Here is a 15,299-nt window from a genome sequence, read left to right as displayed (position 1 = left end):
GGTAAACAAGCGTAGAAAAACGAATCTCTTCCATCATTTGAAATGCAATGCAAAGCTTCTTTTTGTCAAAGCATCAGTCAATGGGAACCGGCCCAATCCCATTAACCAATTGCCCACATGTCACACAATTAATCTTCTACGGTGATTTTGAATCAATTATTTTGCCACCTCTACATTATTCTTTGCAAGCCTTCTGAAAAAAACCTTGTTCCATTTTGTCAGTTTTTGCCTATGCGGCTGCTACAGAATCAGGATGTGAGATACGTGTGAATGAATTTTATAGATCTTTCAGCTGAGTAGCAACTTTTCCTTAGGTCACACAAACTGTTTTCAAGTAATCCAAATATACAGCTATATTGTAACATTATAAACAGGAACAAAATTGGAAAATTGTGTGTGGCTTCCTGTTTCCGGTGGTGAGAAATGGCTGACTCCTGCACAATTGGACCTCAGCCGTGCCGGTAATTCAGGGTTGATATGGGGGTAATTAGCCCTGGCAGACTCCCCAGGGTGGGGGAAGACTGTCTCGTAGACCCGCACATTGTCCGAGATTGCCAGCTTGCATCAAGGTGCAAGCGGCAGGACACTGGGTCCCAGAGCACGACACGGCTGGCACTGTCTGAAGTCACTTTCATAGCCAGAAATATCTGTTTGATAAAATAATTAGATTTGGACAATAACAGAGATAGTCTGGACTGAAGAAGATTGAGAAAAAACCTGCAGAACTGCACAGTCCCTGGTGTTTAAGCTTGGACTTCAAAGAGATTCTCATCATGGTGTTTGGATTACAGAGGTGATTGGTATGTTCTTTTTTCTTCTTCTCAATACCTACAATTGTTTTTTTTATGCTAAGCCTCATTAAGAAACCTATATATATATAGATGGACTTTATAATTAAGTATTCAATTGTGCAGCTTTACTTAGACTTGAAAGACTTGATAAAAAGAAGAAACAAGATGGCACTTGTTAATATGACACAGCACGGAAAATGAGAATTCCTCCCTTTTTCGAGGGAAGTGGGAAATACTTGCTAGCTGACTTTATAATGATTTGAGACAACAATTTGGGATAACATACAGTGCATCTGTTTGCATAATTTCTTCATTATGAGCGAGAGAGAAGGCTAAATGGATGTCTAGCAACCCCCTTCTAGGGCCCAGATGGGGGGATTGTGTGGTCTTTGGGAAAGCTGATCTATCACCAAATGATTTATATCTGTGGAATACAGTTCATTTACATTGCAATATTGCAAACCGTATGCTCAACAATTTAACAATGGGAAATCAGTAACACCTTAACAATGTGGAAGTTACTGCATCATTAAATTTCAAACGACAGGCTTGGACAACAGCCCGGATTGGAATAATTTAACAACTTGGGAGTTGCTGCGTCATTAAACTTCAAACGATAGACTTGGAAAGATTGGAATGAAGTCAAGAAAAGCTGCGCTGGTAAATAGACAGTTGAACACACACACACACAAATAAAGCTATACTCGATGGATGAAAGGATATATGATTTCTGACATGATTGAGAATCGCATAGCTTTTCTTTCTTTCTTTCTTTTTGGTTAATATTTTGGGGTTGAGAGTTATGAAGTATTAGGAGCTAATCACATTTAATTATGGTTCAAGTATTTTGATTTATTGATTTACCTACTGATTTAAGTATTTAAATATTTTTATTTTTGTATATGAATTGAAATATTTGAATTTTGTTATTTTTCTGTTATCTTTTTTGTTATCCCTGATATATATGATTTATCCTAATTTTTTGTTATCCTTACTCTTTTTTCTTTCTTCTTATTGTAAGTTATATTTCTTTAATAAATAAAGTTTATTTAGAAAAAGAAAAAGAGAATTGCAGAGCCAGGGATGGAGAACTTTAAAGCGTTAAGATCGGAATGTGGAAAATATGAGAACAACAACAAGAAGGCAGGAACGAAGATATTGGAGATATACTTCAGAGGTCCAGACTATGGGGAGCCCGGAAAAATTAATAATTTGGATTATAATTTGGTTGTTTTTTATTTGAGTTTATTGTTTTTAATTGGATTATGATTATGATTTGATGGATATGTTAATTGGCTGTTTTTATTGGAAAATCAATAAAAATGTTTTTAAATAAATGTTTTAAATTGTGTGGATAGGCCAAGGTTTTGTCTGCAATGAAAAATAAGAGAGGAGAGAAAGCCTGGTTGCACTGCTACCTCCTAGCACAACTGTTTCATTGAATCTAGGCCTAAAGCTTTAATAACTTTTCCTCAAGAATTCTGGGCACTGAATAGGGTTACCATATTCTGAAGAGCAAAAACGAGGACACATTTGCTGACTTCTACCTTTAACTATTGATAAATATCCCTACTATATGTAGGGTAAAGAAGCTGTGCTATATTGCTGAGGTGGCCAGAGAAGAGAAGAGGAAAGCAAGTCTTTAACCACCAGTTATGTCTATGTCTCATCCAGAAAGTATAGCCAGAGTTTTCAAAAGCAGTTTTCAATCAATGTGCCAGTCAAAGCAAATAAATGCAAAACACACTAAAATAGGGGTCAACAAACTTTTTCAGCAGGGGGCCAGTCCACTGTCCCTCAGACCTTGTGGGGGGCCGGACTATTTTTGGGGGGGAGGGGGGTGAACGAATTCCTATGCCCCACAAATAACCCAGAGATGCATTTTAAATAAAAGGACACATTCTACTCATGTAAAAACACACTGATTCCTGGACTGTCCACAGGCCAGATTTAGAAGGCGATTGGGCCGGATCTGGACCCCAGGCCTTAGCTTGCCTACCCATGCACTAAAACAACAAGCCCAAAACCATTACACTAGGCAACACAACCAACACTGAGCTCTCCTGAAAACATCCCATTTTACCATCAAGGTACAACAATGACTCCAAGGACATGAACCTGTGTTGTATGTTAACTCATGTACAGTGCATTTTTGCAGCCAAACTAGACCTGCATTTGATGCTACATACCCATAAATACCCTCCCAAAATAAGACCGCATACTAACAGATGATAAGCAGAGAATGATGTCTTTTTAAAAGAAACAATTGATTCTTTTACCATTCAGAGAGCTACAAGACCCAATAAACAGTTCAGAGCACAATGCTGGAATTAAAATTAAATAGAGTTTATTAAAAAGCAAATAATTATAATTACTTTAACAATCCCTTCCTTTGTGTGAAAACTGGAGGAGAGCAACCATTTCCCTTTAAAAAAAAATGCAGTATAAAAGGAATTTTTTTTAAAAAATGGAGAAAACTAAAATAAAGCTATTAACACATCTACTGAAAATCTCCAAGCATTTTCCTTAGTTTTAAATGAGGCAATGAACCCCATCAAGGTGTGTGCATTAAATCCTGGAATTTCCAGCATTGAATTGACACCTTCAATGTATACAGGCAAGCAGCCGCAAAAGTCTGATACAGCTGATTTGCCATGAAATGGTTGTTCCTTATACATTATTTTTAAGGCTGCTGGAGCAAGAGGATGTGAATTAAATAACCAAAAAATCTCTGCAAAGTAGGAAGACACCCCCCCACCCGCCACCACTACTGGGGGGCGTCCTGTAAGTTACATATCACTAGGTATAAAATCCCAAAGAGTCCAGGACGAGGGACCTCTCCAGCACAGGGAATCCCACCCATACAACAGCCGGGTTCCTTCTCTGCGCCTCTTCCTGAGACCACAACCCTCCCTGAGCTCTCATGCGGTGGGGCGGGATGCCGGCTGGAGAGACCTCGTGTTCATCCAATTAATTTGAAGGGAGGGTTGATGGACACTGCTGCCACCCAACCGGGCTTGCCAAGCCACTTGAAAAGCAGGCCCTAAAGCGAATCAAGTCTGCAGGCGGGAGATCCAATGGTGGTGGTGGGGTGGACATAGGTGGGTAAGAGAGCACCTTGAGCCAAGGAGCACTGCAGAGCTGCTGAATGACGGGAGGCGCGCCCAATAGACGGATACCTAAGGTGGGAGCAAGGGGAGCAAGTAAAAACGAAAACAAAAACCCGGACATTTTGGCTTTTTTAAATACAACAACCACCACTCCAGGTTTGGCGTTTTACCCATGGAAAAGAGGACATGTCCAGGAAAAAGAGGACGTATGGCAACCCAAATTAAAGGTTGCTGGGAATTATAAATCGGTGAGGGGTAAACTACTGGCCCCAGAATTCTTTGAGAGAAAGAGTGTGTTTCTAATCTGCTTTAAAGGTATAATGTGTGCACAGCCTGGAAATCATCATTTATGACGATCTGGCAAGAAACGTCAATAAAATCAATTTATTTATAATTTAGCAGGAACTAGTAAGTAAGTTATTCTTAAAGCAGTAAGTTTAGAACAGAATATAGCCATGTAAAAACATCCGTGAAATCAGAGTTAAAACATCCAGCATATAACAAGAATCTCGATTTGATGGAGCACTAAGAAGCAGATACTGAAACTGCTGCTCTCGGTTTAGATCTCCTGGAGGCCAAATGCCCTCCAGAAAGAAGTTGTGCTGGCTATCAACCTAAAAGCAGCAAACGTTAAGAAAGTTAGGAGATCCTTCCTGAGCAGTTTCATAACTGGGACACCACTAATGCGAATGCCCTAGATCTTACTGACTCCTGTCACAGCAGGAGCTCTGCAGGTGATCTAAAAGCACATGGAGATCCCTACTGGAGCAGATAGCCCTTCAGATATCCAGGGGCCCAGACTCGTAGGGCTTTAAAAATTAGTATTCAAATTAAACTTGAAAAGCAGTGCAGCCCCTTCCTGGTCCTGAACACTGAAGCAAAAATGCAAATAGGGATTTTCCATGTCTGCATCTGCTTATATGTTACTGGGCCAATTAATCTGCAAGGCCTTTAATGACTTTGGTCCAGGATACTTGGGGTTCTCGAAGCTATGAACATGAGTCTAACCAAATTGCGGGTTTGCCTGGCGTGCTCTGGTCCATGGGGTCACGAAGAGTCAGACACAACTAAACGACTAAACAACAACAACAAACTTTACAGTCCTCCTGATTCCTTCTATCTCTGCCCAGTCACCAAGATCTTCAGTGAATTCCCCACTTGGCTCAGTTGCACGGCTCATTCCTACCAGGAGATAGATTGTGGGCCAGACTCTGCGGAACTCTCACCCAGCTGAGAGCAGACAGGTCCCTCTCTATTCCAGCAAGTAGGCTCAGATCTTTGACTTTGTCCCACTCCTGGCAGCAGACTGGGTGGAGAGAAAGACGGAAGGAAGGGAAGGAGTGTGGTGGCAGAGAGAGAAGTTAGGGTGAGCCAATGCTCTGCTGCCAGGATTTGATCCCCAGCAGAAATCCCCCCCCCCCCAGAAATGCAGCCTTTGACAGGGAGGAGGCAGTTGCCCAGCCCTGGTTTAAACAAAGGGATGAACTAGATGCGATGGCAATTATTTAATTTCTAACAATGTGTACATTTTTAACAGTCACAGGGTGGGGTTTGAGCAGGGGTGCAGAGGAACAGTCCAGTCCAGTCCTTCACACACACATGCTCAAAGCACATCATGGAGAAGCCTTCATTGGGAGGGAAGCCTCTGTTGGCAGGAGGAAAGGTCTTAACCTCTCTCTTTGCTCCCCCTTCCCAGTGGGTGCTATCTGCATTCACACACACACACACACACACACTAACTGCATTCACACCATTATGTCAAGGTTTTTGTCGCTACCCCCCTCCTCCCACTAACTTTGAACATATAGAACAGCCATGCACTGGCTTAGACCTTTGCTCCATCGAACCTGGTACTGGCAAAGGCTTCCAGCAAAGGCCTTTCCCTTTCCTGCCATGGACCCCCTTTGGAAAGCACACAAGGTCAGCGTATGGAAGTCCCCTAATTTAAGCCAGTGACAAAAGAATAAGCCTCAGAAAAATGGTTCATTAAAGTGAAGTGAAGAACTCAACTTTCCAAAGACTAAAAGCAAATATTTCTGTGCCCACACTATGTAGCCTAAAGGATATTTACAAGAAAACGAGACTCAGTTCTCCCTCGCCCCATTCAGGCCTCCATAAACACTATTTATGACCACTTTCACTACCAACCAATAACTCTTTCCCTTAAAGGACATCAAACAGAGAAAACGTAATATGTCGAGACGTACTTTTTATGTCAGAATTCTGGTAACAAAAGAAGCTCTTTGATGTGCTTCTTCAAGGTTTACAGTCCACCAATAAGTAAGTTGTGCAGATGTAGTTTATAATACTGCACATGGAGACATTTTCTCCCTGTATTTCTTAAATATATTTTCACTGGGGAACTACTCTGCCTCGTCCACTCCTGAAAATGGGGAAGGGCATATCCAGAATTGTAATACTACAGGTTTCTGTTTTAAGAACAGGCAAGGATACATATTCTAATAATCTTATATGTTAGAAAATATATCTGGAGCTATAAAAAAACAAATGAGGGAAAATAGTTTCCTCTGCTCCCCCCCCTTCTGTTTTTAGGCCAGTGCTACTACGATTGGCTTTAGCAATCTTTATCTCTGCCTCCCAGAGCCTGGGAAGGAAGGTGGAGAGCTGAAATATTTATGAATAAGAGCATGGTCCATTGTTTTAGGTTGATTATTTTTATATATATATTTAAAAAATCTTTACATACTCATTTTGAAATTGATACAATATGGCAGAATATGACGTATTGACCTAAAAACATTAGGAAGAACTTCCTGACAGTAAGAGCTGTTCGGCAGTGGAATTTGCTGCCAAGGAGTGTGGTGGAGTCTCCTTCTTTGGAGGTCTTTAAGCAGAGGCTTGACAGCCATCTGTCAGGAATGCTTTGATGGTGTTTCCTGCTTGGCAGGGGGTTGGACTGGATGGCCCTTGTGGTCTCTTCCAACTCTATGATTCTATGAAAATATTTTGATACTATGCAGTGGTTTTTTCCTGGGGGTATGCATACCCCTCAACATTTTGTGAATCTTTGTACTTTTGTCCATTTACTGTATTTATTTTTCCTGATTTTAACTATAAAATGGTGATTTTCTTGAGTCAAAATGAGAGTACCCCTAAACATTTTTAAGGAAAAAAAGCACTGATATTATGTAAAAACTAGTATTTATGTCTCTGTGTGTATATATAATTAAAAATTGCCTTTAGTGGTATAAACCTTCTCAAAGTGACTAAGAGGAAGATATATTTTAGCATATGTGCTGCCGAAGCGAGCACGAGTGAGGAAGATATATTTAAAATACAATTTACTAAACCAACAGCATTAAAATAACATTCAAATTTTAATCAAAAATCATAAATGTAAAATATAAAATCAGCATCAATTAAAAACAGGCTTAAATATTTAGGTCTTTTAAGGGAAGGATTTGGGCATACACAGGCAAAATTGCAAAATGTCATTAAAGGCACCCAGTGAGATTTGATCTAGTCCTTATCTGCAAAGCCCCACCTAGCACCTGCACTTAAGGTTGCAGCTCCCCAAGTGAAATAGAATAGCAGAAACCCTACCAGTTCAGCCTTCAGGTGGGGAATGGATTTTTGAGTGGTCTTAAACATAAAATACTCTTAGTTACAGGTAGGAAGCCGTGTTGGTCTGCCGTAGTCGAAACAAAGTAAAAAAAAAAATTCTTTAAAAATTCAAAGCAAAATAAAAAAATTCTAAAAAAATTCCTAAGAGGTGCTACTGGAAATAATTTTTTAAAAAATTTTGTTTATAAAATACTTTTGCATACAAAAGCAGAATGTTATGGGCTTGTCTTTTTGTAAGTCTAGGAAATATTTTGTGTGGAAGCATGAAGACTAGGCTTCCTCAACCTCAGCCTCCAGATGTTTTGAGACTACAATTCCCATCATCTCTGACCACTGGTCTTGTTAGCTAGGGATCATGGGAGTTGTAGTCCCAAATCTGGAGGGCCGCAGTTTGGGGGTGCCTGCTCCAAAAGGCACAATTTGTGAAAAGGCACAATTTGTCAGCCCATAAGGGACACATTTCACTCACCACCTTCTGTGTATTACATTTAAAATCTTTAGTTATTCATTTTAGATGCCTCCGTGCTCATGTTCCCCGAAGCAGCTGAAGTACTAAATGTAGCTGAGGCACTGAACCTTTAAGGATCAGCTTTATGTGTTTACCTACCAAATCTAAGCTCTGATTTCAGACTAGCCTAACACAAGCTAAATTGGGGATGCTGAAATACTGACATTTCCCTGTACCTAGCTGCTTAAGCAAGGGTGAGGTTTATCTGAACAAGATTCCGCCTTAGATAGTAGAAGGGTGAGCAATGACAACTGCATAATGTTTTCCAATGAGAGCTTCATTTTTGAACCTGTCTGATATTTGATGCTTTATCCAAGCAGTGTTATGCTGAAGCTGTTTACTAGTTTCTGCAGTTTGTCAGAGTCAAAAGATTTACTGCCAAGATTTACTTTCCCTTCCAAGGGAAAAGAACAAGAAAAAGAGTAGAATGCTCTGATCCTTCTTGGGGGACTTGACAATCACAAAGGAAAAAGGTTCCTGTATTTCAGAGGTGAAGTTAATGGGAGGTCATTCTGCTATATTATATAGAGCCGAATGCTCCTGTTGCGGTTTTGTTAGAGGCAAAGAAAACCTGCAATGTGGTTGATGTTGTTTCAACAGGATAATCCAGTATTGTAGACCTACCAATTAGAAACTGATATAGACCACTTACCTTTTGCTGGATGATGTGATGTGACACAGCTGTTGGGGAATGGGGCGGCGGCGGCAAAGTCCTCACTCGTGTGACCGCAGGCAGCATTAACAGCCTCTGCTGCTCAAGGCGTCTTCTGGGATGTCCTGCAAAGCACTGAAATTCTAATTTGCCAATCATGGCCAGACTAGTGGGTGAGGTTTTGGAGATAGACCTGGGGGAGCCAGTTTGCACTCAGGTCCGCCTCTGTGGCTGCACTGTGAGTGGGCAGCGAAGTTGGTGTCGGACATCCTACCTACCCATCCTGTGCAATTCAGCCCTACCAGAAGGTAAGTTGTTCTAGCATGACCTGGAAACGATGCCTTATGAGGAACGGCTTAGGGAGCTGGGTATGTTTAGCCTGGAGAAGAGAAGGTTAAGGGGTGATATGATAACCATGTTCAAATATATAAAAGGATGTCATATAGAGGAGGGAGAACGGTTGTTTTCTGCTGCTCCAGAGAAGCGGACACGGAGCAACGGATTCAAACTACAAGAAAGAAAATTCCACCTAAACATTAGGAAGAACTTCCTGACAGTAAGAGCTGTTCGGCAGTGGAATTTGCTGCCAAGGAGTGTGGTGGAGTCTCCTTCTTTGGAGGTCTTTAAGCAGAGGCTTGACAGCCATCTGTCAGGAATGCTTTGATTGTGTTTCCTGCTTGGCAGGGGGTTGGACTGGATGGCCCTTGTGGTCTTTTCCAACTCTATGATTCTATGACCTTGCTTGGGAATTAATCAATCGCCATATCTGGGGCCAGGGAGGAACTTGCCTGCAGACAAATTGGGCCTGTCTGGAGGTTTTGCCTACCTCATAGCAACAGTCTCCACTTTGTGGAGGAAAGACACTGGGTTGGATCCTTAGTGAAAACTGGAACAAAGTTTTTAGGGTGCCCCGGTAAAGGAGTCCATGGAAAAAGTTTTGTCTGGAGCTACTGCCTCCCCCCCCCCAGTAAGCACCATGCTCACTGCTCCTGGGATTGCAATAAGAGATGAGCTTCTGATGCTGTAACTTATCAGACTGGTCTGCCACATGACCTAGGAATCCAGGATTTACTACCATGGGGCATAACCTAGCCAACTATGGGTGCTGCACCCACATAGAATCATAGAATTGGAAGAGACCACAAGGGCCATCCAGTCCAACCCCCTGCCAAGCAGGAAACACCATCAAAGCATTCTTGACATATGCCTGTCAAGCCTCTGCTTAAAGACCTCCAAAGAAGGAGACTCCACCACACTCCTTGGTAGCAAATTCCATTGTCGAACAGCTCTTACTGTCAGGAAGTTCGTCCTAATGTTTAGGTGGAATCTTCTTTCTTGAAGTTTGAATCCATTGCTCCATGTCCGCTTCTCTGGAGCAGCAGAAAACAATCTTTCTCCCTCCTCCATATGACATCCTTTCATATATTTGAACATGGCTATCATATCACCCCTTAACCTTCTCTTCTCTAGGCTAAACATATCCAGCTCCCTAAGCCGTTCCTCATATGCATTGTTTCCAGGCCTTTGACCATTTTTGTTGCCTTCCTCTGGACACATTCCAGCTTGTCAGTATCCTTCTTGAACTGTGGTGCCCAGAACTGGACACAGTACTCCAGGTGAGGTCTGGCCAGAGCAGAATACAGTGGTACTATTACTTCCCTAGACATGCAGAGGATTCCCACGGACTCAACAAAACCATTTCCCACATTGGTTTTTAGACTGGGCCCAGAGGCAGTGAGTGGGGTGCATAAAGGTAAATAGGAGTTCCAAGGTTCCTTCACCTGCCCCAAGACAAGTTAATTGTGTTCCACAGCAGGCATGAACTTGCACCAAGCAGAGGGGAAAGCTAGAAGAGGATATGGTGAAACATGCAGGCCTGCCATTCACCTTAATAGCCTCCACAGCTGCCTGGAGGTGTGCAATTGAGTGGCAGTAGAAATTCTGCATGCTTGGACCCTGCACCCATGACTGACTAAATTGTGTCCATGCAATTTAGCAGCAGGCTGGCTGAGCGTAACAAATCACATTCTGCAATACTGTTTATCAAATGTTTATGTTCTTATTTTAGAATTGTCATATTCATCATGTTTAGTGTTGTGTTACTGAACAGATTAAATAAAGAAGTACCTACCTCTTGACTGAAGAGTGTGCTCATGCTATCAGTACCTTCTCTCAAACCACCAGTGTGTCAGAAAGTTCTTGAAATTGAAATTGACAAACATACCATTTTTTTTCTCAGGGGCAAATATCAGGTTGGGAGTGTAAATAAAACCAGGCATGGATCTGCTCATCAGCATGATGAAGATCAAGTGCTTGCAAATGCTGTCACTCCAATAAATGTCAGTTAACGCACAAGCAAATGGACCCACCCACCCATAAGTTTTTCCCAACCTCACAATTTGGAAATCAACTGCTTTAGTTGATATTTAAGATGACGCTTGCATTGATCATGTGGCTAGACCACTTTTCAATGTTGCAACTGGGACAAACTCCATGTCAAATGCATTTTGCATCATATTCAGGAAAATTGGCATGCTGAAACTTTTTTTTTTTTAAAAAAAGGGAAGAGCAGTTTCACTGAATATCCTTTAAATCTGTGTTTCCCAACCTTTTCCCGACCATCTCCCCTTCTGACTTTGTTTCCTTCCTGTGACGGTGCCCCCCCCCCAAAAAAATCAATACAAATATTGTTTTTCTTCACTTCTCACTCCCCCCTGTAGCTCTCTAGCCTTGTGCTGTACCCCCCCCCCATTTAAATGATTTTTACCTGTGGCCCCCTTGGAATATTGGGGGGGGCGCAGGGGGCCATATGGCCCCGAGTTGGGAACCACTGCTTTAAATGCATGGCTCAGGATCCCTTTTACCCTCACAATTCTCAGTAGAGCTATAGCTCTTGCCCCATGAAAAGGTACACAAAGCAAGGGGGCATGGAAGCAACTTAGGATCAAGTAGAAACACCCCTTGCAGCGCCCAGTTATCACCCCTCCCTTATACTCCTTTGGCAACGAAGTGTCAAAATTTAAAGTGGTAACCATGCTCAAGCCAAACCTATGAACCATATCTTGCCCTTGAGGCCGATTGCAACTGGCTCTTCTCTGCCTTCTGCTGATGAAGTTGTTCCTGGGTGGAATGAGGGAAGGGTGCCTGTGCAACCATCACTTACACCAATTTCGGGGGCAGTAGAGTGTCATCTCCTGCTTTTCCCCCTACAAAAGTAGTGGGTCTCTACGCATGGTTGGAAACCTTCCAGCTGGCCCAATAAAGAACATTCAGTGTCTCTATGTATGCATTGAAGGTTGCAAATAGATGCAGTCTCACTAGCTTTGGCAAAGGATGACTCACTAAGGCCATTTCCATGCTCAACATAGTACTCGAATATACTAGTGAGTGTTGCCAATTCTTTTCAAATAAAGAAAACTGGAGTTATTTTTGTCCACATATATTTTACTTTTGGCTGAACTTAAAGATGCAACAGAATGCCAAAAGGACACGCCCTAAACAACATAGCACCTATAAACTACAACTATTCAGTTAGTTTACATAAAACACAGATATTGTGGTATATTGGACCACATCTCTTCAGACAGGAGTCGAGGGATAGGATGGCTGAATATTCCCCAATAAGGAGATGGGGAGCTCTGTACCGTATTGGCCCGAATATAAGCTGCACCCGCAAATAAGCTGGGGAAAAAAGAAAAGACAGTACCTGAATATAAGCCACTCTACACCTATAAATGGCAAATGTAGAAGAAATTCTTATGGGTACCATTTCCCCCGCGCTGCTTCGGGGGGGAGCCACTCCGCTTTGCTGGTAGCCTTCCCCCCCTTCTTCCTCTCAGCCGGCGTAGGGGAGGCTGGGGAGCTGTTTCATATTGTAGAAGCCAATTTTTGTAAGGTTGTGAATTTAAGACGCCCTTGACTTTCACGGTCGGAATTTGGAAAAAAAAAGTGCAGCTTATATTCAGGCCAATACGGTATGTACAAAAACTAGCATTTTAGATAGGCTAGATTAGTACTCTTCTACCCAAGTTTTCCACATGCTGCAAAGTGTGCATGTGTAAGTATAGAAAGGTATACATTAAAACACTCAACCCCCTTTTGCATTCTGAAATGTTATGAGTAAGTTTTAACCACAACCACCAGGTTCTCTAAACCAGGCTTCAGTTATTGAACCATCTCAGACATTTTGGTGCTCCCTTTATTGGGCCTTAGAAAGCACTGCTAATAACAAAGCCAGTGGAAGTGATGATATTCCAGCTGAACTATTTAAAATTTTAAAAGATGATGCTGTTAAGGTGCTACACCCAATATGCCAGCAAGTTTGGAAAACTCAGCAATGGCCAGAGGATTGGAGAAGATCAGTCTACATCCCAATTCCAAAGAAGGGCAGTGCCAAAGAATGCTCCAACTACCGCACAATTGCGCTCATTTCACACGCTAGCAAGGTTATGCTTAAAATTCTACAAGGCAGGCTTAGGCAGTATGTGGACCGAGAACTCCCAGAAGTGCAAGCTGGATTTCGAAAGGGCAGAGGAACCAGAGACCAAATAGCAAACATGCGCTGGATTATGGAGAAAGCTAGAGAGTTCCAGAAAAACGTCTACTTCTGCTTCATTGACTATGCAAAAGCCTTTGACTGTGTCGACCACAGCAAACTATGGCAAGTTCTTAAAGAAATGGGAGTGCCTGATCACCTCATCTGTCTCCTGAGAAATCTCTATGTGGGACAAGAAGCTACAGTTAGAACTGGATATGGAACAACTGATTGGTTCAAAATTGGGAAAGGAGTACGACAAGGTTGTATATTGTCTCCCTGCTTATTTAACTTATATGCAGAATTCATCATGCGAAAGGCTGGACTAGATGAATCCCAAGCCGGAATTAAGATTGCCGGAAGAAATATCAACAACCTCAGATATGCAGATGACACAACCTTGATGGCAGAAAGTGAGGAGGAATTAAAGAACCTTTTAATGAGGGTGAAAGAGGAGAGCGCAAAATATGGTCTGAAGCTCAACATCAAAAAAACCAAGATCATGGCCACTGGTCCCATCACCTCCTGGCAAATAGAAGGGGAAGAAATGGAGGCAGTGAGAGATTTTACTTTCTTGGGCTCCTTGATCACTGCAGATGGTGACAGCAGTCACGAAATTAAAAGACGCCTGCTTCTTGGGAGAAAAGCAATGACAAACCTAGACAGCATCTTAAAAAGCAGAGACATCACCTTGCCGACAAAGGTCCGTATAGTTTAAGCTATGGTTTTCCCAGTAGTGATGTATGGAAGTGAGAGCTGGACCATAAAGAAGGCTGATCGCCGAAGAATTGATGCTTTTGAATTATGGTGCTGGAGGAGACTCTTGAGAGTCCCATGGACTGCTAGAAGATCAAACCTATCCATTCTTAAGGAAATCAGCCCTGAGTGTTCACTGGAAGGACAGATCGTGAAGCTGAGGCTCCAATACTTTGGCCACCTCATGAGAAGAGAAGAATCCTTGGAAAAGACCCTGATGTTGGGAAAGATTGAGGGCACTAGGAGAAGGGGACGACAGAGGACAAGATGGTTGGACAGTGTTCTCGAAGCTACGAACATGAGTTTGACCAAACTACGGGAGGCAGTGCAAGACAGGAGTGCCTGGCGTGCTATGGTCCATGGGGTCACGAAGAGTCGGACACGACTAAACGACTAAACAACAAATTATTGGGAAAAATGAGAGTATCGCTTCAGGGTCACAACCCCCTGGACTTAAAAAACTAAATTTGAAGAATAGTAGGGTTTCGCTTAGATTTCACGGGGCCCTTTATCTATCCTTTGTTCATTTTGAACAGTCTGAAAATAGTGCAATAAAATAGGTGTGTTCTAGTATATTTCTTTGAATAGACAAGACACCTGTGGCCAGAAAAAGTCTGGATCACCTACCATCATTTCCTTCATGACCTTTAAAGATGTCATTTGAAACTATTTCATTTCCAGTTGCTTCATTCTGCACAAGATGCAATTTCAGGTCCCCAAAGTGAAATCAAGTAGCACATTTATCAGATCTGTTTCCTAACCTCCCTGTTTCTGTGCTGTTATATGTCAGGTGCAGCATGCATTCAAGAAGCATGAAGATCCTGGCCTTTCAAAACACATTTCATTCTTACATCATCATCAGGATAAGCCTGTTTAGATGTAGGGAAGAAAACCAATTTTGATGATGAAATGCTTTTTCAGCCTTTTAGAAGATTTACGTTCAAGCACTACAGTTCTCATAGTATGTTGAAGCAGTTGAAACAATGTTGACCTAATTGAAGGTATTCTTGCTCTATAATCGTAAGACCACACATCACTTTAGAATCTGTCCAAATGTAAGACCACACAACTCATAAATTAGGGGTGGGGAGGATTGCAACAGTGGGGAAAGAAACTACCTTTACACACCTAAACACTACAACTACCAATAATATATCGCTAAAGTTAATGCAAAAGGTTTCAGACCATAGAACATGCTGTGATATTTCAAAGAACTGGATTTTTCCCCCTATCAGCATTGTTTGCAAATGTAAGTTTAAGAAGAAAGTGCAGGCAAATAGAGACTCCTACAACTGGCCTTCTCCCCTTTCCCCACAAGGGGAAGAGGTCACTGACTAGTTCAGTACAATTTGAACTGTGATTT

This window comes from Zootoca vivipara, chromosome 4, assembly GCF_963506605.1.
Source record: "Zootoca vivipara chromosome 4, rZooViv1.1, whole genome shotgun sequence".
NCBI classification, from domain to species: Eukaryota; Metazoa; Chordata; class Lepidosauria; order Squamata; family Lacertidae; genus Zootoca; species Zootoca vivipara.
The sequence above is the reverse complement of the archived record's forward strand: the minus strand, read 5'-3'. Positions refer to the sequence as shown.